Source organism: Apis mellifera, linkage group LG11, assembly GCF_003254395.2.
Source record: "Apis mellifera strain DH4 linkage group LG11, Amel_HAv3.1, whole genome shotgun sequence".
NCBI classification, from domain to species: domain Eukaryota; kingdom Metazoa; phylum Arthropoda; class Insecta; order Hymenoptera; family Apidae; genus Apis; species Apis mellifera.
In genome coordinates this window covers 15,268,518-15,291,490 of record NC_037648.1, presented here as the reverse complement: position 1 = coordinate 15,291,490, position 22,973 = coordinate 15,268,518, and the positions used below count along the sequence as shown (strand labels likewise).

General features: G+C 32.0%; 1 protein-coding gene and 3 long non-coding RNA genes across 7 annotated transcripts in view; all 4 read right to left on the bottom strand.

Annotated features, from left to right (window-relative positions):
• The window catches only part of LOC100820634 (potassium voltage-gated channel protein eag-like), a 60,909-nt gene that overhangs the window by 29,229 nt on the left and 8,707 nt on the right, over positions 1-22,973 (bottom strand).
• LOC100576585 lies at positions 7,688-10,055 on the bottom strand. 4 transcript variants are annotated; one of them, XR_120331.4, is made up of 4 exons: positions 9,343-10,055; positions 8,594-8,662; positions 8,163-8,394; positions 7,688-7,846 (listed from the first exon to the last, which is right to left on the bottom strand). It is a non-coding gene; the product is annotated as an uncharacterized LOC100576585 (long non-coding RNA). The 4 variants fall into 4 exon arrangements; XR_003305594.1 differs by lacking the exon at positions 9,343-10,055 and adding an exon at positions 8,783-9,161; XR_003305595.1 differs by lacking the exon at positions 9,343-10,055 and adding an exon at positions 8,921-9,161.
• On the bottom strand, positions 11,799-13,467 carry LOC113219077. Its single transcript, XR_003305605.1, has 3 exons — positions 13,104-13,467; positions 12,900-13,016; positions 11,799-12,297 (listed from the first exon to the last, which is right to left on the bottom strand). It is a non-coding gene; the product is annotated as an uncharacterized LOC113219077 (long non-coding RNA).
• LOC102653896 lies at positions 19,105-22,792 on the bottom strand. Its single transcript, XR_410770.3, has 3 exons — positions 20,675-22,792; positions 19,647-20,472; positions 19,105-19,521 (listed from the first exon to the last, which is right to left on the bottom strand). It is a non-coding gene; the product is annotated as an uncharacterized LOC102653896 (long non-coding RNA).

Here is a 22,973-nt window from a genome sequence, read left to right as displayed (position 1 = left end):
ATTCGAACGAATTCGAGCGCGTATGTGGAGTATAATAAGGTTAGTTGAGGAGTGTAATTTGTCGATTGGAAAATTTCTTTGAAATCGATGTAATTTGTAAAGGATCAAATGAAACGATAGAGCGTAATATATTACGTAAAACAATTTGTTTTCGTCGTTGGAAAGTTTTCCAAGTTAACTTGAAAAAATTCGAATTTAAACGAATGGAACGAAGTATATTGTATCGTTGAGTATTTTATTAATGCAAAATTTCTTTGAGAGGATGAAATCGTCCAAATCGATTTCTAATTTAATCTGAAAATTCGAAATACATCGAAGAAAATGTTATACACGGAGCAATTTGCTTTCGTCGATGGAAAGTTTGTTTGAAATCCAAAGTTTCCTAACCTAACCTAATTTGAAAATTCGGATTCGAACGAAGTGTGTAGAGCATAATAACATTGACGATTCGCGAAATTTTAATTCGAACGAATTAGATGCAACGATTTTTCAGAATATTTAGAAAAAAAAAAACTAAAAGTTATTAGAAATTACTAATCAAGTTTTTACCTTTTCACCGTTCTCCTTTTCACGAGGCCAAAGTTTAATTAAATTTACTTCCATCTAACAACCCATCATACATTTAATATTCATAACCTATTAAATCTCTACAGATCAACATCCACTCGTTACTTCTACGACATTTTATACTCGACCAAAAATTTTGAACCGTTGCAAATGCACGCGATCTCAACGAAAAATATATAAAATAATTTTCTCAAAGAACTGATCGAGAAAGGATCACAACCACTTTTTTCTCTATCCTGTTTTACCATCTTTCCTCCGTCGATTTACCATACCGACCTTTCACAACAATTATACAATCTCTCTCTTTCTCTAATCCAATTCTGCCAAGACTATCCATCCAAAGAAACAAAATTATTCGAACAATTCCTCCTTTTTCTTCTCCTCCTTCTCCTCTCCATTTCTCTATCATTCATCATTCGACTATATGGAAACATATAGTCAGGTCTTATCTCTTTCCATCCAATCGGTGAAAGATTCACGATTGGAATGGGGGAAGGGAGGGGGGGAGAAGAGAAGGAGGAGGGTTTGGCAAATGGAACTCGTGGAAAATGGTGGTGGAGGAGGCTCGAGTTCCTGTTGCATAGGCTTGGTCAAGGGCGAGAACAAGCATAGAAACATTGGAGGATGCATCGTTTAGAGGCTTTTCGAGACGAAGAGGCCGCGATTCGAGAGGACACTCGATCGAAAGTGGCTGTTCGTCGTCTGCGCCCATCTCTTCCCTCATCCTACCACTCGTCAACCCTTCTCAGTGTCAGGTGTTTCGAAGAAGCTTGACTCTTGATCGACGTCTCGACGGAGGAAGATGAACGTGATGATTTATCCCCTCTCTTTCTCTCTCTCTCTCTCGAGATCAATGTCCATCAACCCTTTCGAGTTTACGTTAAAATTTTTGATAAATTTATCACAGGAACGAATTAGATTAAATTAATTGAAATTTTCTTTTACGTGTTAGATTCATAATTAAATAAAAGATCGATTTATTAAATTTATAAAATTTACCACGGATAACGAAAAATAAAGACGTTTGGACGGAATCTACATCGAAGAAACATTTCTTTTCGAATTTACATATCGTTCAATTTATGATCGACGCGCGAAGATAAATTTAAACATTTTTTTCCCCTCGCTTCTTTCATCATCCTACTTTTCATCGTCAATCGTATCCACGCCAAAAAACGATTGGATTGGATTACAGCTTTGAAAATGGATACAGATAGAATTACGTTGTTTACGTTAGGGAGAAGTAATGCTCGAGGTAATCTCCTCCGCTTAATTCGAGCAAAGCCGGTTATTTATCCAGTTTAAAAGGAATAGTAGTGGGGCCTCGTGGTTTGAAAAAGGGACTATAGGATATTTGGAATGGGCAAATTGGATCGGTGGATGGAAAAATTCCTCGAGGCATTATTTTCACGGCCCCTCGCTCGTCTCGTGATCCGACTCGAGTGTTTTTTAACGCGTTTATTAACCGAGGCAACCTATGGCAGCAAACCGGATTCGGCAAAGGTCGGTAACGGTCTCTTGAATATGGATGGACGAACCGACCGATGTAAGAGAACCGTTTCCATCTCTCCCCGTTCCGCGGGCGGGATTCCGCCGCTTCTAGCCTGGCAACGTCAACTTTTAAGTATTCTATTCCCGCCCCCCTCCTCCCTTCCTTTATCCATTATCTACGTTTCGAAAGGTAGCGGTTTATCGGTTGGTTGCGTCGTTCGTTGCGTGCGCGGAAAGTTAGCCGATCGAAAGAAGATTTTGTAAGCGGATTTTGCGTAATGGAATTTTCAGATTTTTGCGAAAGCAATTCTGTAAACAATTCCTCTTTAAGTGGATTATAATGGAATATTTTTTTTTTTTTTTAATATTTTTTTCGAAAAAGCGAAAATTGTCAAGTGGATAATTTTTCAATGGAATGGAATTTTTATAGCAAAATCAATTCCATACAATTCTTCTTAAATGAATCAAAATTTGATACTTTTACTAACAGCAATTCCACGTAATTCTTTTTAATCTTCTTAATTTCGCAATTTTGCATTTTTGAAAAGGCAATTCCATACGATTCTTCTCGATCGAATTTCGACGGAATCGAATTTTTACATTTGTGTAAAAGCAACTCCACACGATTATTCTTAAATGAATAAAAATTTGACATTTTTGCGAAACCAATTCCACACAATTTTTCTTGAATGGAATTTTCCATTGAATCTAATCTTGATTAATTTTTGTAAAGGCAATTCCACACAATTTCAATGGAATCGAATTTTCACATTTTTGTAAAAGCAATTCCACACAATTTTTCTTAAATGGAATTTTCCATTGTATCTAATCTTGATTAATTTTTAAAGGCAATTTCACACAATTTCAATGAAATCGAATTTTGCATTTTGCAAAAGCAATTTCACAAGTTTTCACAATTTTTTTTGAATGGAATTTTCCATTGAATCTAATCTTGATTAATTCTTGTAAATGCAATTACACGCAATTCCAATGAAATCGAATTTTTATATTTTCGTAAAAGCAATTCCACACAATTTTTCTTGAATGGAATTTTCCATTGAATTTAATCTTGACATTTTTGTAAAGGCAATTCCACACAATTTTTCTTGAATGGAATTTTCCATTGAATCTAATCTTGATTAATTCTTGTAAATGCAATTCCACGCAATTCCAATGAAATCGAATTTTTACATTTTCGTAAAAGCAATTCCGCACAATTTTTCTTGAATGGAATTTTCCATTGAATTTAATCTTGACATTTTTGTAAATGCAATTCCACACAATTTTTCTTGAATGGAATTTTCCATTGAATCTAATCTTGATTAATTTTTGTAAAGACAATTCCACACAATTTCAACGGAATCTAATTTTAACATTTTTGTAAAGGCAATTCCACACAATTTTTCTTAAATGGAATTTCCATTGAATCTAATCTTGATTAATTTTTGTAAACACAATTCCACGCAATTTCAATGAAATCGAGATTTTACATTTTCGTAAAAGCAATTCCATTCCACAATTCCACAATTTTTCTCGAATGGAATTTTCCATTGAATCTAATTTTGACATTTTTGTAAGTGCAATTCCACATAATTTCAATGGAATCGAATTTTTAAATTTTTATAAAAAGCAATTCCACATAATTCTTTTTAATTAAATTTCAATAGACTTGAATTTTGACACGTTTGTAAAAGCAATTCCACACAATTCTTCTTAAGTAAATTTCAATGGACTCGAATTTTTATATTTCTTCGAAAAAACAATTGTTAATTAGATTTGAAAAACACAAGGAAATATAGGTAATCAAAGGACAAGTAATTGAACAAAGATTTATTTAAAGAAAAAAAAAAATTCGTTTCATCACAGACGTTGTCTCATTCGAAAGGCGAAAGGAATTTCGCTGCTTGCGTAATTTCCCTTGAAAACTCTGCTCGATAACACATCTGTTGGTGGTGGAAAATCCTTGTCTCGCGGGCTATGTTTCACCATCATCGATCGCCGTGTTTCCACCACTTCGTTCTGTTATTCCCCGATAGGGCGACTCCGCCAAGATTTATCCGCTTCTTCGGGGGAATTTCCTCCTCGTGCAAGAGGATTACAACATGTTTCATAAGGGAAAAATATAATACCTCGGTCACGTCCTTGGATCAGTTCGAAAAGGATTTTTTTTCAGCAAGAGGAATCAAATAGCAATAATTATATAATTTTTCGAATACCATGTTGTTGGATTTTATTTTTTATTTCAAAAATTTATTCGATTTCTCGAGTTAAAAGAGTTTACTCTGAACGCGGTAACTGTTATGGAGAAATAAAAATGTTGAATGGGATTCTCTAAAAATTTAGTACTTTCGAGATAACTCAGAAAAAATTACAATTTTAAAAAATTTATCATTTATCAAATAAGAATTAACATAGTATCGAATATCGAAGAATATTTGTCAAGAGCGATTCCACGAACTTTTATACTTAAACTTTTATCCTTCGAGTTAAACGAGGGATCAGTAGAATAGCTGGCGAATCAACCGCACGCCAGTGGAAAGGGTCAACCTTTCATCAGCCATGCCGCACAGTAACGTAACCAGCTGAATTTTCTCCCCTCTATCGCGCGACATTCTTTCTTTATCGCTCGTGCCATCTTTCTGCGTTCCCTCGATAGCTTGGAATAATTTTTCGACAAAATTGAAAGTGTCTTACGTTTACTCGTTCGAATTAAAAGGGAAGAAATGTAAGAATTAATGCAAATATATAAATCGAGACGAATTTTCTGTTCTCGAACGACGATGGATAATGATCTGGCTCTTTTTGAGTTTCGTGGTAAAAAAAAAAAAGAAAAGAAAAAAATTGAACGAAGCGATAAAATGCGATAACATTATCGTATTTGATATATTTTCCACACAGACATCGTTGAGATATTAAGAGTACTTTAAAGGATGTTTAAAAATGGTATCACGATATTCGTGCACAATACGTATTGTACATTATTTCACGATATTTATCATGAAATATTTTATATTATACATCGTGTCGTAATTCATCCACAGAATAAATTACCCTCGTAAATTATTACTTTGCAAAGAGATTCTAGAATATTAAAGTTTTCACTTAAAATTATACATCGATCGATGGAACGTATCATAGGTTTATTAAAAACGTCACTTTCAACGATAAATGTTTATGCATTTACGGGAAAAAAATCTTTGGAATGTAAATTTTAATTGCAATTAAAATAGCCTATTGATAAATTTTCACCAAGGTGTGTGAACAAATTTTTCACAATTTTCCCAGCAAAGGAAAATTTAGTGTCGAACAAGGGCGAGAGGTGGGGAATAAGTTTTACTAGTGAACCAACTTGGTAATTGGTAATTAAGGGTGTTCGTTAGGGTTTCAACTTTGCCGCTCGAGGGAAATTAATATTTTTCGGCTTATTTCGTTTCGAAACTCTAGGTAATGTTTCCAAATGACTGGATGCGAGACAGGATACAAACTGTCGATTATAAATCATGGGGTATTAGGTATATTAGAATTTATTGCTTGTGGACTTTATTCAACTTTATTTATACTGGAGCAACATTTGGAATGTTGTATTTAAAAGTAAAATATCGTCGAGAATATTTTTTGCCTAATAGATTTTGCATTCAGAATAAAAATTACTAATTGAATTGATTAATTTTCAAAAATTTTCTTATAAGATAGAAAATACGCTTGATAATGAAGATTTTGGGGAATTATTCTTAAAAATTATTTTTCACAAGTAGATAGTGAAATTGAAAGTGAATATAACTTTCACTTGTCAAAAATACTTTCAAGACTCTCGAGAGTTTCTGAAATATATACTTAGATATTGCATTTAAGAAACTTAGTATCGCTTTCAACGTATCCACTTGCAAAAAATCTCGAAAGCAATTCTCAATTTTACCCTCAAACGTAAAGATGCAAAATAAAACATTTGATAATAAAACTCTTTGATTATTGTTCAAAATTATTTCTCGTGAAAATTATCAATCTGGACAATCTCAACGTGGCTTCCATTTGCCAAAAATATTCTCAAAAGCGATTTTCGAGAATTTTTCTCTCAAACGCACTTTTATCTTTAAATATGAAAACTTTATTATCTTCCAACACAGTATACAGCTTGCGAAAAATATTCTCAAAAATAACTGTCGAAAATTTCAAATTGTGAAATATATTCGCATTCCTAGACATTGCATTGCAAAATAAAATTATTTAATCACTTGTGAAAAAAAATACTATCACTTTATATTCGCATCCTTAATTAATTAAATTTCGTTTCTAATCTATTTTTCGTTGTCCTTCTCCTCGATTTACAAAACCATGAAGTAAAGTATAAGCGAGAACAAATTTTAACAATTGAGGTTAAGAATGAAATTACTTCAATAATTTATTCTCAAAGTATCGAAAAACCGCAAATTACAATGCGAAACAGCCAAATTATGCGAAAAGAAAATCAATTATAATAACTACGAATAAACGTTATTCCATTTTATGAGTACTTTATTTAATGACTAATTACTTAAAGTAAGTTTATTCGAAATTTTTAACTAGTTACTTTTTCAACTGCCAACTCTGGGCGAGAGATTGCGCGTGAAAGAGGAAAGATGTTCGGGACGGTTGGTAGCACTTGATTGGCCTCTAAGTAGAAAAGTCCATTAAACATAGAATCGTGCGTGCGTGTGCACGCGCCGATATTCACGAGATCGTGGAGCAAGCCTTTCGATCAACGAGGGATTCCAATCTTGAAACCAGGTAAAGTGAAACCTCTATCAACAAAATTTTCTAATCCTTTTACTTTAATTTGATTAAACGTTTATTCGTTCCTTCAATTTTCTCGTTTGTATCTTTCGAATTTTCCATAAATGCAATCTAGCAATCCAGCGATAATATAATATAGCGATACGATATAATAAAATTTTATCAAATATACTCGATATATATTGTTCAATGATTTGAATTTTACATTTGTAATAAATAAAATAAAACATTTTCTACAAATAAAGTGCGAAAGTCTCTTGTATAATAAACGTTTATTGACAATCTAACCTAACCTCTTTTTAGTATTTCGTTCTTTTTACTTTATAATAAATATATATTTTATTATTCGCCAAATTTTCGTAACAAATAAATATAACGACGTTTCAAAATTATTGCTTTCCAAATTTTTAAACGACGATTCATAAACTTAATTTTGTTTGATGAAAAATAAAACAAGAAGAAATTAAATCAAGTATATGTTAAAAAGATTATAGAAATAATTGTAATAAATGATCGTGATGAATTTTTGCAATTACAATCAAATCAATAAATGTAAATCGTGTAGAAATCGTTGTTTGTACCGATGACGCGCGAAACGGGTCTTAATCGCGTTTAGAATTGTGTGGAAAGTGGTTCAAGTACGGGGCCAATGCGGCGACATACTCTTCTCCCCGAAATAACGATTGCTCCTACACTGTTTACCTGAGAGACGAACTATCGATTACAAGCGGCGATAAATATAACGCGAACTAAAACCGGCCGACCTTCTTCCGTGGGCATAGTCAATGCTCGTTTTCAAGGTGCCGACTTTCCTCTACGTGGTCTATGTAATTGTTGGCGCGAGGAATGGCGAAAAGAGTCTTTTTCTGATCGAATTATTGTATTCTATTGATTCGAATGTAAAAATAGAAAATCTTTTAACTTTTCAAAACTTGGGAACCAGAAGTTTTAAAAAAAAAGAAATGAAACGCCTTCCTTTGATTGTCATTCGTGAAGTAATCGCATTCCATTGGTTTATCTATAAAAATAGAAAATTTTTAAATTTTACAATTATGAAAAATTTTCAAAGAAATTTAATTTCGAAAAAAAATGACATCATTTTGATCACCATTTGTGAAATAATCACTATCTATTAATATAGCTAGTGGCATAACGATAGATATTTTTAAAATTTTGCAAATTTAAATTTTCGACGAAATAAAAGACGAGACGTCTTTCTTTGATCGTTGTTCATAGAATAATGATCAATTGATTAAACATCAACAAAGAAAGAATATTCGAATAAAGAATTCTAGATGTAAACAAGAAGATTCAAAGCAGCCAATTCTGTTTACCCAATTTCCCTTGTTAAAACGAAGATGCAGATATGAATTATATAGAGTTGATCGAAGTTGATCGAAGCGAGCATAAACCGAGTTTCAGTCATCATCAGAAGCCCCCAGTATGATCCTCGAAAGAGGTTTAACCAACGCATAAATCAGCCTGTTGGAAAGACATGGATGCACGGTAGGTGCACGATCGTAAACCGATGTCCAATCTTATCGACCTTGTTTCTCGTTTATTAATCTGCAAGGAAATATTTGTCTTTCAATGTATATAACGAGCCTCAGAAGAATTAATAACCGACTTTATATAGAGAACAAGTAGACAAGCAGAAATTAAAATATACTCGGTAATAACAAGCTAGAGAGAAACACGATCGTTTTTACTCTCCGCAAAAATGAGAGAAAAAAAAATAGAATAACGGGATTAATTTTACACATACCTGAATATTTTTTGAAACTTTATATAGTTTTAACCGTTTTTTATTATCGAGCATTATCATCTTATTCTCCTAAAAAAAAAAAAATAAAAGAAAATGAAAAAGTGAGAAATACGTAACTTAACCTAACTTAACCTAAATATTCTTTTAACGTTTGAAACTTTATATTCTTTATTTATTTTAACTTGTAACCTTTTACTATTGAATTCTCAGAAGTGAAATTTATCGAATAAACATTCTATGATATTGTTCACATTAAATAAATATCTTTTATTGAACACTTATTGTAGTTGAAACGTTAAGAAATGTTTTCTTAAACGATCAGTGTACCGTAGGTAAAGAGACACGGCGTATTACGCACTAAAGGTTAGCTGGGCCAGCTGGATACTTAATCTTGATTGGCACGCAAATTCTAACCGCGATCAAAGCCAGGTCTGCTGGGTCAAGGTGCACTCTATGCAATTGCACGCATTGCTAGATGATCGTTAAATTATACTCGTATTTAAACAAGCTTAACTTCGACAAAAAACGTTTACAAATCGTATAACTCTCAAATTGTACAGAATCGAAAAATAGTATCTGCGATTAATCGAACAGAGTTTTATCTTTCGATTAATCGAAAAAGAGTAGATAAATTCACTTCTGTTAATTTTGTGTTTGTTCAATTATCACCTTATAAGTAAATGTTGAAAAAAGATACAAGAAAAATTTTTATCGAATTATTTTTAATTAATAATATCTATATAACTTACGTTTCTCTTTTTGCTTTGATAACGATATTTCCTCTTAGCTTCGGTTTAATTTACACCGGAATTATAGTAAGATCGATCAAAGTAATTGACACATTTATAGCTCCCAGAAGATATCTTTGCAATAATTAACGATCGACGAGAATTAACTGCTTCGAACGTAGATAGTGATAAATGAATTATTAGATATCTAATAATAAATTAATCGACAGAAGACAAATCTATCCGTGATAATAAATTAATTACTTAGAGTTAGAGAATTCGGTAACTATTTTACCGACAATTAGCCATTTATATATTTTGATTTTTCTTTCGTATCACCTTTTTTCACGGATTATCACAATTAATTGACAATCTGACCTTTGCCTTCGTGTAAGTAGTTGAAACGTGTAAGAGTTCCGTGGCTATCTCGATCGTTCGTTGGATAATCTTGATGGACAAAGGCTAGTTTTGCCAGACGATGCAGCTAAACACGACCACAGCAAGTTACATAACCTCTTTCACCTGTGTTCCTTCGTAATTCAAATTTCTAGGTAAGAAAAAAAATCGTATCGCGTAATTTCTGGGTCGAACGATGTTTCACGATATCCATATCAATCGGACAACAAAAAAATCCTCGCTTTGTTTCTCTCTAATCCGAGAATCCTCACTAGTGAAACAGTGATGACAGTTTCAACTGCCATTCTCAATTCGATGCTATATCGAGCATCTTTACCTCCGTCGATAACAACTTTTTAAAACTTCTCGCGTTTTCTCGTGTTCTTTCTCAATTTAATTTCTCAATTAATTTTCAATTTAATTAATCTTTTATTGCTTTTTCGATTTTAATTCTTTCGCTTTTTTTGAAACGAATACTATTTCGTTTTACTTAACATATTTTATGCATTTTTTGGAAGAACAAAAAAAGAAAAAAAAAATATAATTTCGATCTGTAGTTCGATCTGTAGTTCGATCTATAGTTATTAAGATTGTCACGAAAGCCAAACGAATTTCCAAAGGTGTCGTGAATTTGCAAAGATTGATACCGACTATTTATTAAACGACACGCAACATGATGAAAAAAAAAAACTTTTTTTTTTATTGTTATTTAAGACTGTTTAAGAAGAAGGATTTTATCGGTCAAAGCACGCACTATTGCGAAATATTCCGCGAACAAAAAGCGAAACTGCAACGATTACCGGCACGATTGGCCCCGGATATCGCGTGTCCTCGTGCCGCGACTCGTTTCGTTCAGGAACCTGGCCCAAGGCTGGTCTCTAGTTCCACCCTCGTACCACCCATCGCATATACTTTTATTTGGCTTATTTATTCAATAGAAACATAACGAAGCGTGAACGTGATGGAATAATAAACGTCGAAAGCATTTGAATAAATCTCTTATTTCTCTTTGATTGATTGATAGCATGCATGTGATGTAATCGATCTTATGAGTGAAAAATGATCTTTTGGAGATGGAAAGAATATTTTGATAATTTATTTTTCATATTCTTAAAAATTGCTCCGCTATGTTTCATATACATATAAATTTTCTTCAAAATCAATTTATATTTTTAGGTTAAGTGTAGGATCGACTTTTAATCAATTTGATATAATTGATCTACAAAAAAGATAAATAAAAGAGAAATGAAAATAGAATAAACGCAATATAAAAATCTTTATTATAAAGTTGGAATGAAAATATGTAGATATTTCATCATGAAAATTTTCGAAAGATGAAGTGTAATAAATTTTAATGGGAAACGATCAATTCGACTTTCAATTCGGACGAAACAAATTGTGTTTTTTTGTCTTTATCAAAAATTCCACTCTTTTGAAAATATTTTGAAATTTTTATTTAACGAAAATAAAAGAAAAAAAATATTCGTACAAAATCAATTATCGAACTAAAGAAATAAATACGATAAAAGAATACTGGAAAAAACACTATACTTTTCGTTATCAATCGAACAAACATATCAGAAAAGAAAAGAAAAACGACAACCGCGTCTCCGACATTCATTTCGATAACATTTCCGGCGTTTTCTGGTTCTACTTCGCCACTTCTTTCCTCTCTCGAGAATATAACCAAACCTAACCTATACATTTCGATTTTCCAATAAGATTTCGATGGAAGAATCAAATCGCTACCTTCTCTTTTTGTTTTTCTTTTGTTACTTTTGAAATTCAATTATTTTTACATATATTTACTTACTCTTTGTACAAGCATATTCGAAAAATCATTAATATAATGTTATAGCCTGCTATATTTTCTGTTATTTTATTTCCAACTTAACCTCATCAGAGGCACTATAAGACATCAAATACATACACTTTCAAAGCAATAAAATAAAATATTACTTCGAGTTTTTTATTTTTAGCATTAAAAAATTCTTTTACTTGGAAAAACTTTAATCTAAAAAAAATGTATATATATACACATATGTATCTACTGAGGAACTTCTGTCGATAAATATATATATATCTTATTATTATTTTTTAACAAAGTAATAAAATATTAATGAAAAATTCGAAAAGAAAAGGATGAAAAATTAGAAATTGTAAAAAAATTCTGCTCGATTCATACGACGTTCGCATTTTCCACGAAAACGCATCCAGTATGTACAGGCACGTAGCAGAGGCGGGGCCATTATTCGAGAGAATCGTCGGCCTCCTAATAACGGAGATACCGTCGTTGATTCGGTTATCTCGTTGTCATTCAACTGGATCGTTCCGTATTCCACCCTCGTCGTGGAATATCGGCAATTTTCAATGATCGCACCCGGCAAACGCACAATGCACGAAGAAACTCTATTAAATTTCACTGGGAAATGAGGCGTCACACCACTGTCTCGATTATCGGTTCCGTTTTTCGCCGATTACCTATTCCATTTCCAAATGTTTGCTTTAATTACCCGGAATCAGATCAATATTTTGATAGATATTTTTTTTCATTTTTTCCAAAAAGGGAGAGGTTAGAAACTGAAAAAAAGAAAAAAAATGAAAAATTTTTAATTTACTTTTTTATATAGACGTAAAATTTTGATTTTTATACAGTTTTATATTTTTGTAAAGATTATAAGGTATTGATTTAATAAGATAAATAAATTTGTGTTTATAAAAAATATACAGTCACATAGCAAGTTAAATATTCAAGTATTGTATTTTGAAAATGCATATTTGAACGTTTAATTATTTTTAAACGATAACGATTATATTCGACAGATTGAAAGTAAATTATAAATAATAAATTTTTCTTTCAAATTATCTTTTTAAAAAATTTATATTTTTATTGATGGAATAACACTCTGTATATTATTTTATTCCATGTATACATCAAACTAATATGAATTATCTTTTGCAAACAAACACTACTATTACAGCAATCAAAGTTATAGTTAAGTAAAATTAAATTAAGTTAAATTAAATTCTAGTAATTATAATTAAAGTTTGTTACCTAATTTTTGAAATATCCAATACATTTTTCACAAACACAAATTTGTTATATTACAAATTTTATTTTAAATAATATTATTTAATATTATATTATTATATTATGTATATTTTCATAAAACAATACATACATCTTCTTTATCTTTCATATTTTAATAATATTTTATACAATATTCTCAATTTATAATCTCATTTTATAGAAAATACCTTCAATATGTTGAGAATCAAAATCGAGAGAGTACTCATCCCTAAATAGTTAATATAATAAAAAATAATAAAGTTTAATCCAACAATATATGCAATATCATTGATAATATCAATAAAAAAATTCTTACTATAACCTCTTCAACCATGAAGATATTTACACTTTAAAGGTTAATTATTTAACAAAATTGAAAGATAACTTTTTCTGTTAATCAAATATTTTTTGGAAACACAACGAATAAAAAAAGAACACTGAAAAAATAATCGAAAGATTTATCCATAAAGCTATCGAAGAAAGCAGAAACGAAAGAAAAAGATGGAGGGGAATCGTGACGAAATTTAATTAGTCACCGATAGAGTGTGCGCGGAAGAATGCGCAGAAGTTTTCCTTCAGGTCGATTTTCAGATTTCATTCAATCACGAAAGAAAAAAAGAAATCCGTGTCACGACTTTCTGTTTTCTTTTTATTTTTCTTTTTTTTTCTTTTTCTTTTAAATCACTCACTTTTTATTCTCTCTCTCTCTCTCTCTCTCTCTCTCTCTCTCTCTCTCTCTCTCTCTTTCTCTCTCTCTCTGTCTTTCTCTTTCTTTGCCTCAGTCATTGCTTCGAGAAAGGAACAAGCGACAAGAAGGCTGTGGAAAACAATTGTGAAGAAATTAATTAGGAAACGTGAACGCGTGGCGACAATTAGTGCACACGATTTCTCTGTTAACGGACCGATTTTTCTGTATTGTTTCGTTCACTCTGTCCTGGTAACCTTATCGCGCTCAAAGAAATCACCGTGCTCAAAGGCCAATCGCCCACCACATATATAACGATTATATATATATATGTGTGTGTGTGTGTGTGTGTGTGTGAGTGTATAAATATATATCTGAATAAATGTGTTTTAGAAGTTAATTAATAAAACTTAATTGGAAATTTCTGAGATGATTTTTCCTTTGCAAAAATTTTAGAGCGGATAAAGATTAACTAATTAACAAATGTAATGTAACTTGACCTAACCTAACTTAATCTAAAACAATTAATTCGATGTTATTGATTGAAATTATAATTCAACATGGATAAAAAATTTTAAATATTTAATTATTTTTCGTGATAAGATAATCAGAAGATTTATGTAATATTTAACAATGTTACATAAAATTGATTAAGAATAATAATAACGAGAGACGAATATTCATTCACTTGTCGACCACCTACAAGTTTCATTCGATTTATATTGATTAGAAAATTGAAATTCTTACTTCTTACTGCTCAAAATAGACAAAAAAAAGTGTAACTACTAAAATAATCGTGATTATATTATCGCGATTTTCTGCACGAAAATCTAGACTCTTAAGATATCCAAGGATTTTCGGTGGCGCTAAATTTGAACACTTTTGGCTTTAAACGAAGAAAGATTACACGACTAAAACACTATTATTAAGTTACTTGCAATGGTAAGATTAAACGATATGAAAATTCACTTGCTTGTAATTGTATACATATATTATTTTTTCTATTTTTACTACTTTATCTTTATTATTATTATAGCGAAACCAATTCAAAATATTTTCATCTTCAACATTTTTATTCGACGTTTGCTGCATCTACAAATAAACCTCGAAGCCAAGAAGCTATGAAATCATCGTTTCTCCAAGTATCGGATAAAAAATCGAACGAGACAAATGGAACTCGCGTTTAGGTGATCAAGTGACAGAGGCGAACAGACGGCAAACATCCACTTCCGTTCTTCTTTCTCCTTTCATCCTCGCCACGATTCCCCGGGGCCAGAAATAGCGGCTTTGGGGAAAATTCGTGTCAAGCCGAGGGATGATCGCGTCCGCACCCCGACCACAAGCAATCATTTTCCACCCCCTCTTCCTTTTCAACCCCTGTTTTTTGTTAAGCCATCTCTTTTAAGGATCAAAAATAAAGTAGCGAAATTTTTTTTTTTTTTTTTTTAATTTTTTTGTACAATGTCAAAGAAACGTTATCCATTGTATCTACAGTACTATCTATAATATTTAAAGTGTTAATATTAATTTTATTAGAGTTTAAATTATTTGGAAATTAATATACTTTCTACGTTGTAAAGGAAAATTGAATTTCTTTTACCAATTTATATAATAAATACAATCATTCAATTATTTTGAGATAAAGATAGTCCCAATAATAGTCTTAATCTCTTGACAACATTTATAATACTATATAATATTTAATAATATAATACATTTTATTATATTATAGTAATATTTTATACTAATTATATTATTTAATATCAAGTGGATATTATTAAAATATTGAACAAGATTAATACAATTATTTATAAATTTATATTACTTTCTATAATGTAAAGGAAAATTGAATTTCATTAACCAATTTGATTTATACAAAATCATTTGATTTTTTTGAGATAATTATAAGCCCACTTAATATATATCAATACATGTATAATAAGATTAACATAATAATGCATATATAATAATGTTTGAGCATGATGGTAATAATAAAGACTAGAAATTTATGTTTAAGTTTTCAATTTCAAATGAAAAATTATCATTATCATCCATTACAGATTTTTATAAGATAAAATTAACATCAATACATTGATCTAATCGTCTTTATCTCATAACATTTTGTTTTTTAAGCGGTTTCCAATCCTTGTTACGGTGGATAAAAGTAATTTCGCGGGCATGAACGTTCCCTTTCGACTTTTAAATAACGTGACAAGCATTGGCGCCGCTTTGCATCGCGGACCACGATGAAATTGGAAAAGTTTCCTTCCGATTCTTCCCCTTCAAGTGAAGTTTTATCGAGAGCTCAAGTTGGGGGCAATTTTTTTTTTTTTTTATTTTTCGATAAAGAATTTAAAGAAGAAAGGCATTTATAAATAAGGAATATACTTTAAAATTGGAAGAAATTATTATTATATATATTGGACCCCTTTTCAGATTAATTTTAATCAAATTTATTTATTGAAAATATTAAAAAGAATAAAAGTGGAGATATAAATAATATCATTATAAAAGAATTTAGGGAGAATTAGAAGAATAAATAATGTAAGTAAAGAAGTTGAAGATAAAAATTGAAATGAACATGAATTTCAAACTGAACAATTCTGTTCAAAATGTTAAAAGAAATATAATAAATATAAATTCTATACATAAAAAAAGACACCACTCAAAATAGAAAATAAAAGGATTGAAATATTGAATTTTCAATTAAGATGAAGATGTAGCCAAAGGAATGAATGAACAATTCTCTCTCCACTTATGGAAGGAAACTTCACAAAAATTTTATCATCAATAGATTTCAATGCAAAATCCAATTCTTAAATTGAAACTTCTCATATCCCTCTCTCTCTCTCTCTCCTCCTCCTCCTCCTCTTCCTCTCCAAGCTCTCAATAATTCTATAAATGGGAAACGGTTGACCAACAACAAAAGCACTCTTAACTTAAATAATTACACGATCGATCTTGTCTTGTGGATTCTTGTTGTAGTGTGTGAGTAATGTAAGGTCGTGGAAAGAGGTAAAATACACAGATGATTTGAAGGGAAACAAAGGGAATGGGCTCTGGCAAGGGGGGTAGAGGGGATCAAGACTGTCGAAAAAAAATTGAATACAAAGTAATTAACCGTACTGAAAATAGGGATATATGTGTTCCAAGAAAGTGAGAAAGGGGGGGTGGGGCAGATTGGGAAGTGGGACGTTCTAAAAATGGAATGTCTAAAAATAGACAATACTTAAAAGTGGAATAATAAAAGTCGCTCGAGGGAGGGAGGGGTCCTCCTCTCCTCCTCTTCTTCCTTCTACTCCTCCTCCTTCCACGGTAACTGGAAGGAAATTGAGGACGGGTATATACAAGAGAGGAAGAGAAAAGAGTGAAAATTATCGCCCCTTCTTTCTCTTAAGATGGAGGAAGAAAGTGAGGTTATCTTAGAAATGGTCAACATATTGGTATGTGTGTTGTCAATTAGACAATAGTGAAAATTGGATGAAATTTTATGGATAATTTCTGTCAAGTAAAAGATAAAAATATATTTTTGCAATTCCCTAAAAAATATTTTAAAAAATATTTTGCATCCATTTAAAAGGCATTTTGCAACTTGCTGTAAAATCATGATTTAACAATATCTTGAAAATTAATTTGTAACTCTTTAAAAGATAGTTTAATCCTTTTAACAATACTCTTAAGAAATCATGCTCTTTGCAATCTTTTAAAAAATACTTTGCAAACTATTAAAAAATATTTTGCAATTTTCTAACAGATATTTTACAATTTTTTTAAAACACAGAACAAGAATTATTGAAATTACAAGAGAAGTTACAAAGACAGGACAAATTATTCGAGTAAATTTACAAAATTGTGCAATATATATTGGCAAGAGTAAAATTTAATTTAGTAGTATATATTTGATGGTACGTTTCGTTCCTCTTAATATGGTTGAATTTATTCAAAAGTGCCAGCTATCCATCGTTTAACCTATCTTAAATTTCGAGCCAGATTCTATTTTGCCGGAAACACACTAGCTTTATTGCCTCGAAAAGTTACCAAACATTGAGCAAAAGTTTCTAGATAGACCACTGTGTTATTTGTATAGAAAAAACTTTCGTGTAACTTGGCTAAAACCTTTTCCAGTTCTCATTATGCAATTAGTAATGAATATCCATGGATTATTCTTATTATTCTATTTTATTATTCTATTTTTTTTTCTTTTAATATTTTATAAAATATGCACTTGATTATAATCGTAATCGTAGCGTGGAAAACATGTATTATATTACCGATCGATGATAAAGTTGACATTCATTTTCAATCGGTAATATGAAAAAAGCTTTTATGCGATATTCTGCGTACAGTAAAAATTTTATAATGCTTTCACGTAACCAAGCTACTCATGTAATAGTATGATCCATCTAACTAGGATTTTTTGTTCGATTAATAAAACTATAAAAAGATTTTACGAAAAATTATCTCTAAAATGCACAATATCGAATATTAAAAATAATTTTGCAAACATAAATATAGTAATATTCTTTTTAGTAGTTAATTATTTATTTCAATGTACATTTTCAATCACATCATATAGTAAAAATATTCACATAAGTTATCATCCGAGCATCGTGTAAAATTTTATTTTCATATAAATAGACAGTTCCATTGTACATAGAGAATAGAGAAAGAGATATATAGAAATCGAAACAATTGTTCTCTCTTGTCGAGCATCAACGTCCAGTAATATTTTTTCCCCCCTTCCTTTTTAACTTTATAATTACAATTAGAAAGATACGAGGCTCGAGAATCGAAAATACAAAGAGGAAGCTTGGATTGAAACGAAGCTATCGACCTCTTCCACGTGCTCTAAATTAATTTACGTAAGGTGAAGGGAAAATATTACTTAACCTTGAAACGTCCTTGACACTCTCGCCCTCCAAATAAATAATTTTCTGGCACGCAATGCTCGCATTGGAGTATTCTCTCTCTCTCTCTCTTTCTCTCTCATTTTCTTACATCCATCTTAACAACGACTTTACCGGTTTTAAACGATATTTTTCGTTTTATTATTTGTAAATTTATCTTGTTACAAGTTTTACCAACGAAAAAAGGATCGTGGATTAAAAATTATCGATTTATACGTACGTTTACGATTGGACAAGGCTCCTATCTATTGCAATTTTACTATTTTAAGCTGCAAATTGAGGAAGGAAAGCGTCAGACACCTACACGCTAACCTTTACGCTTTCGAATCAGTGCCACATGAATTTCCAAGAAGATTTAGTCTATTGTTAATTTTTTTTAAAGCCTGACAAATTATTCTTATCGTTATTTTCCTTGGAGGGGAATATTTCGTGGAAAATGTCATTTCAAGTTTAAATACTAATTATAATTAATATAATATTCCTTATTGAATTATGACAAGAATTAATCGATGATTCCCGAGAGTGATTTCGAGTGAAAACGGAGAGAAACATTGGCCAATCACAGCGCGTGTAACGCGTCGCGTCGCGGCATTGGATAGGACGTAGGAGACAAGTCACCGTGCGCCGTGATTGGCCAGTGTTTTTCTTTAATAACTCGTCAACGAAAGCGAAACGAAAATTTTTCGCAAAGGAAAAAAAATCGCTTGAAATCACTTCAGGAATCATCGATTAATTATTGATCGATTTATATTATATTCAATCGTTTACAAGATAACGACAAGAATATATCGTAATAAGGAAATCAACGATATAGTATAGACCAATCACGTGACTCCCGGCGCGCTGCGATTGGCCAGTGTGTTTCCTTCAATAACTCGCTAACGAAGGCGAAACGAAAATTTTCGCAGAGAAAAAGTTTGCATGAAATCACGTCGGGAACAACCTTCTCAAGCCTTGTCTACTTCGCATGAAACACCTTGTACATAAAATCATCGAGGAGCAGGAGGAGGAGAAGAGAATAAGTACATGAAGGTAGTCGTTTGTCGGAGGAAGAATAATGTGTTCCATTCTCTCTGCACGGATAGCAGTTTGTCAGTGTCGTCCCGGCGCCTCGTTGCAAATAACATCCGGTCACGTTCCGCCTTTAAAAAAAAAAAAAAAGAGAGAGAAAATCTGTCGATGCAGCAAATCATCGCGGATCTCATCCATATATATATGAATATGTACAAATTCAAATTCTTCGAGAAAAAAAAATTAATTTATTTACCTCAGATCTTTGTATTATTCGACGATGATTATTATCATGGACTAAATTATAACTACTTTGCATCGGAAGGATAGAAGCGGCACGTTCTCCAGGGACACGTGGACGTTGGGGTTGTTACACGAATCAGACATCGTTTGTTAATTGATCTATTATGTAACGGCATTTCGCAACGCGTTTAATTGGAGAAATTGGTGGCGCAGAGGGCAAATCCGACCGGGGACCGGGCGTTAATTGGAAATTCGAGCGTGCTCGTAAATAATGTTAATAAATCGTTAATATACAACCAACCAAGACGATATCCAAGAGGGACAAACCCTTCCGTCCCAATTTCAATCTTCCAATTTTTTTTTTCAATTCCTCTTCTTATATCAACTCGAATAACTTGATAATTTTCAATTTTCGATTCCATTTTCTTTTTTCGAATCTTATCGCGAAGCAAAATTTTCAGTGAATTTTCATCAACCGATGTTGTTTAATTCGATCGAAAAATCTTGTTCAGGTTACTTGGCATGCTTTCACAATGGCCGACAAATAATTCGTTCCGTCCTAATATATAGGTTAATGATTTATCTTCCTCCTTTTCTTCTCCCCTTTTTACCTCGCTTCTTTTTTTCCTCCTTTCTTTCCCTTTTTCTAGTTTTTCTTTCTTTTTTTTCAATCTGGATCCCTTTCTCGCTTCTGTAAATTTCCTCCTTTTTTAAAAGACCTCTCAGTAGTTTGCATCGAAACTACTTGAGATACAGAGACATCTTCAGGATTCTTTCTCGACATGGCAACATTATCCCCTCTTTTCTTCGTGATCATCTCTGCTTTTAACTCTTTCTGCCTGTAAAATATTTTACCATTTGTTATCATTTGATCGTGTTTTTATTTATTTATTTTTTTTTTCTTAATATTTTGTCTTCTCTCTCTCTCTTTTTTTTAAATTAATACACAAGAAGAGAAGAATAATTTAATAATCGCGTTCCGATCGGAATATTAATTGTAATTTTCACTCTGCTACAGATTAACATCAATAATTTTCTCACCAGTTGTCCGACAGGCCGATAAACATTTGCCCTCGATCAGATTTCGGTATCGAGGCGACATCCAGTTGAGCGGCTGGCATCGACATCCACGTCCAGAGGTTAACAACCCACGAGTACTACGGATATCTACGTGGAATCGTGGATGGAAATTCGGTACACTCTTCGAAAATCGATGAAACCGAAACAGACTACATCGACGATATCATATTTCAATCTTTAATTTTGTCTCTTTAACGAATAAAGAAAGATTTGTGTAAGAGAATTTCACGAATGGACATTAAAAACACTGACTGACGCGACACTAGCGCCACGCTACGACGATTAAACTATTAGCAGTTAATATACTAAATTTATCTAGTTATATATTCTATTTCTCGAATATTGAATTACGGCAGAATTTTTATATTCGTTGCATCATTTATTACGATGAGAAAATACTTCGACATTTATCAAAAAAATTTAATATTTCTTGCCGATACTTTCGTACTTGTCTTCAACTTTCTTTTCTGGCGTTACAGTTTTCCAATAAAAATTAAATTTCCACTTGGAATTTTTATCGATTTAATACGAAGCTGAAAATCTTCCATTGATTATTCATTTCTTCCCTTTATTATTATTCTTTTATTTATTGAGAAAATTAATTCATCTCGAATCAAAGATATGGTATTATTCCATTGTATTATATTTTTTTTAAAAATACAAAGAAACTTTTTTAAAGAAACTTTTTCTCCTGAAAATCATTAATATACAAAAACCACATACGCAAAGATACAACAACTTTGATTAAAATATAGCGCGACGCGTAGGAACGCGGTAGAAAAAGTGAAGAAACTCGAGAAAACACGGGGAGAGATTCACGGGACACCGTGTGTCTCGGTTATTCATATTTTATTCGGTCTCGACCCGGTCGGGTCGTGGGCCGCTCTGGGTTCTCGGCACTCGGGGCGGTCGGTATATTTCTAAAAATAGTGGTGCATCGAATAACGAGCCGGCCGCGCGCCGCGAACAGTTGAAGTTTGCATTGTGAACGCGTACAGTCTTGTATACTGTACTGCTCTACTCCCATGTAACCGAAGATTTGACCCAATGACCCAACGGACGGAGCCGAAACTAGGCGGAAACGGCCGATCTCCTGTTTCGCCTGCCTCTCACTCTGTCTCTTGCGCATCCACTGGTGATCGCGCTTTCTCTCTCTCTCTCTCTCTCTTTTTCTCGCTTCTTTGCACTGTTTTACTCGCATCTTTCTTCCGTTCACCTTAGTAAGTACTTCGACCGTGTTCATTTTTCCGACAAACTGGTCAATAACCACCGTATAAATTTTGCTTAGTTCGCACGAAGCCTTGAACATCGATTATCAGGGTCGTATGTGATTGTTATAAAAGTTGGACAACTGCATAGAGGTTTATAGTAATCGTATGTGTCTGCTGTTCTCGTTTCGATAAAGTATGGTATAAAAAAAATTCTCGATATTGAAACGAAGAATCAATTCCGCTATTTATTGCAGGAAATGTTACGTGTTTAATTTATTGTTCCAATATCGAAATATTTCTTGACGCATTATGAAAAGGATAACGTTCTATTTACCGTTAAATTCTTTTCGAGTTCTATTGGGATTATGATTCAGTCATATTGGGATTAAAAATCTATTTCCCTATTCTCCAAGTTTCCAATTTATATCCCGATTTTCCGAGCAATTATACAGGGTTTATATATTCGTGGAATTCTCTAATCTTTAGAATTGGAATGTTCCACGAATATATTAACATATTTTGTATATTAAATATTTGTACGGTTAGATCCACTTTGATGCATATCGAGGTAACAAGGCTGGCTAAGCTTCGCCACTGTTGCCATTAATGTTACTATTGTTACCACTGCGTGCACCGTCTATTCAATCGACTGGTCTGTCCTTGCCTATAGATGTCATCGATTAAACCGTTAACAATTGCGACCGCGAAAAAAATACTCGTCTACCTACTTTGTATGGGATATTTCCGGTAATGAACGACGTTTCAAGGTTATTGACGAAGATCCTTCCGCCAGTGCCGTTCTTAAAGGGTGCAATAACTGCCCCCAAATTCGTATTATTCTTTTTCGTTCAAAATTGAATTTTGAATATAATCAAAAATGATAAAAATTTATTACTTTGTTTTTTAAATTTAATATTAAAAAAAAAAAGAATTCAATCTAATTCTGCATTCAATCACGAAACAAATTTTTCTTTTGTCTTTACAGTCAAATGAATTTTTAAACGATTTTTAAACGAGATACGAAAATATTTGTATTTTTCTATTTTTCT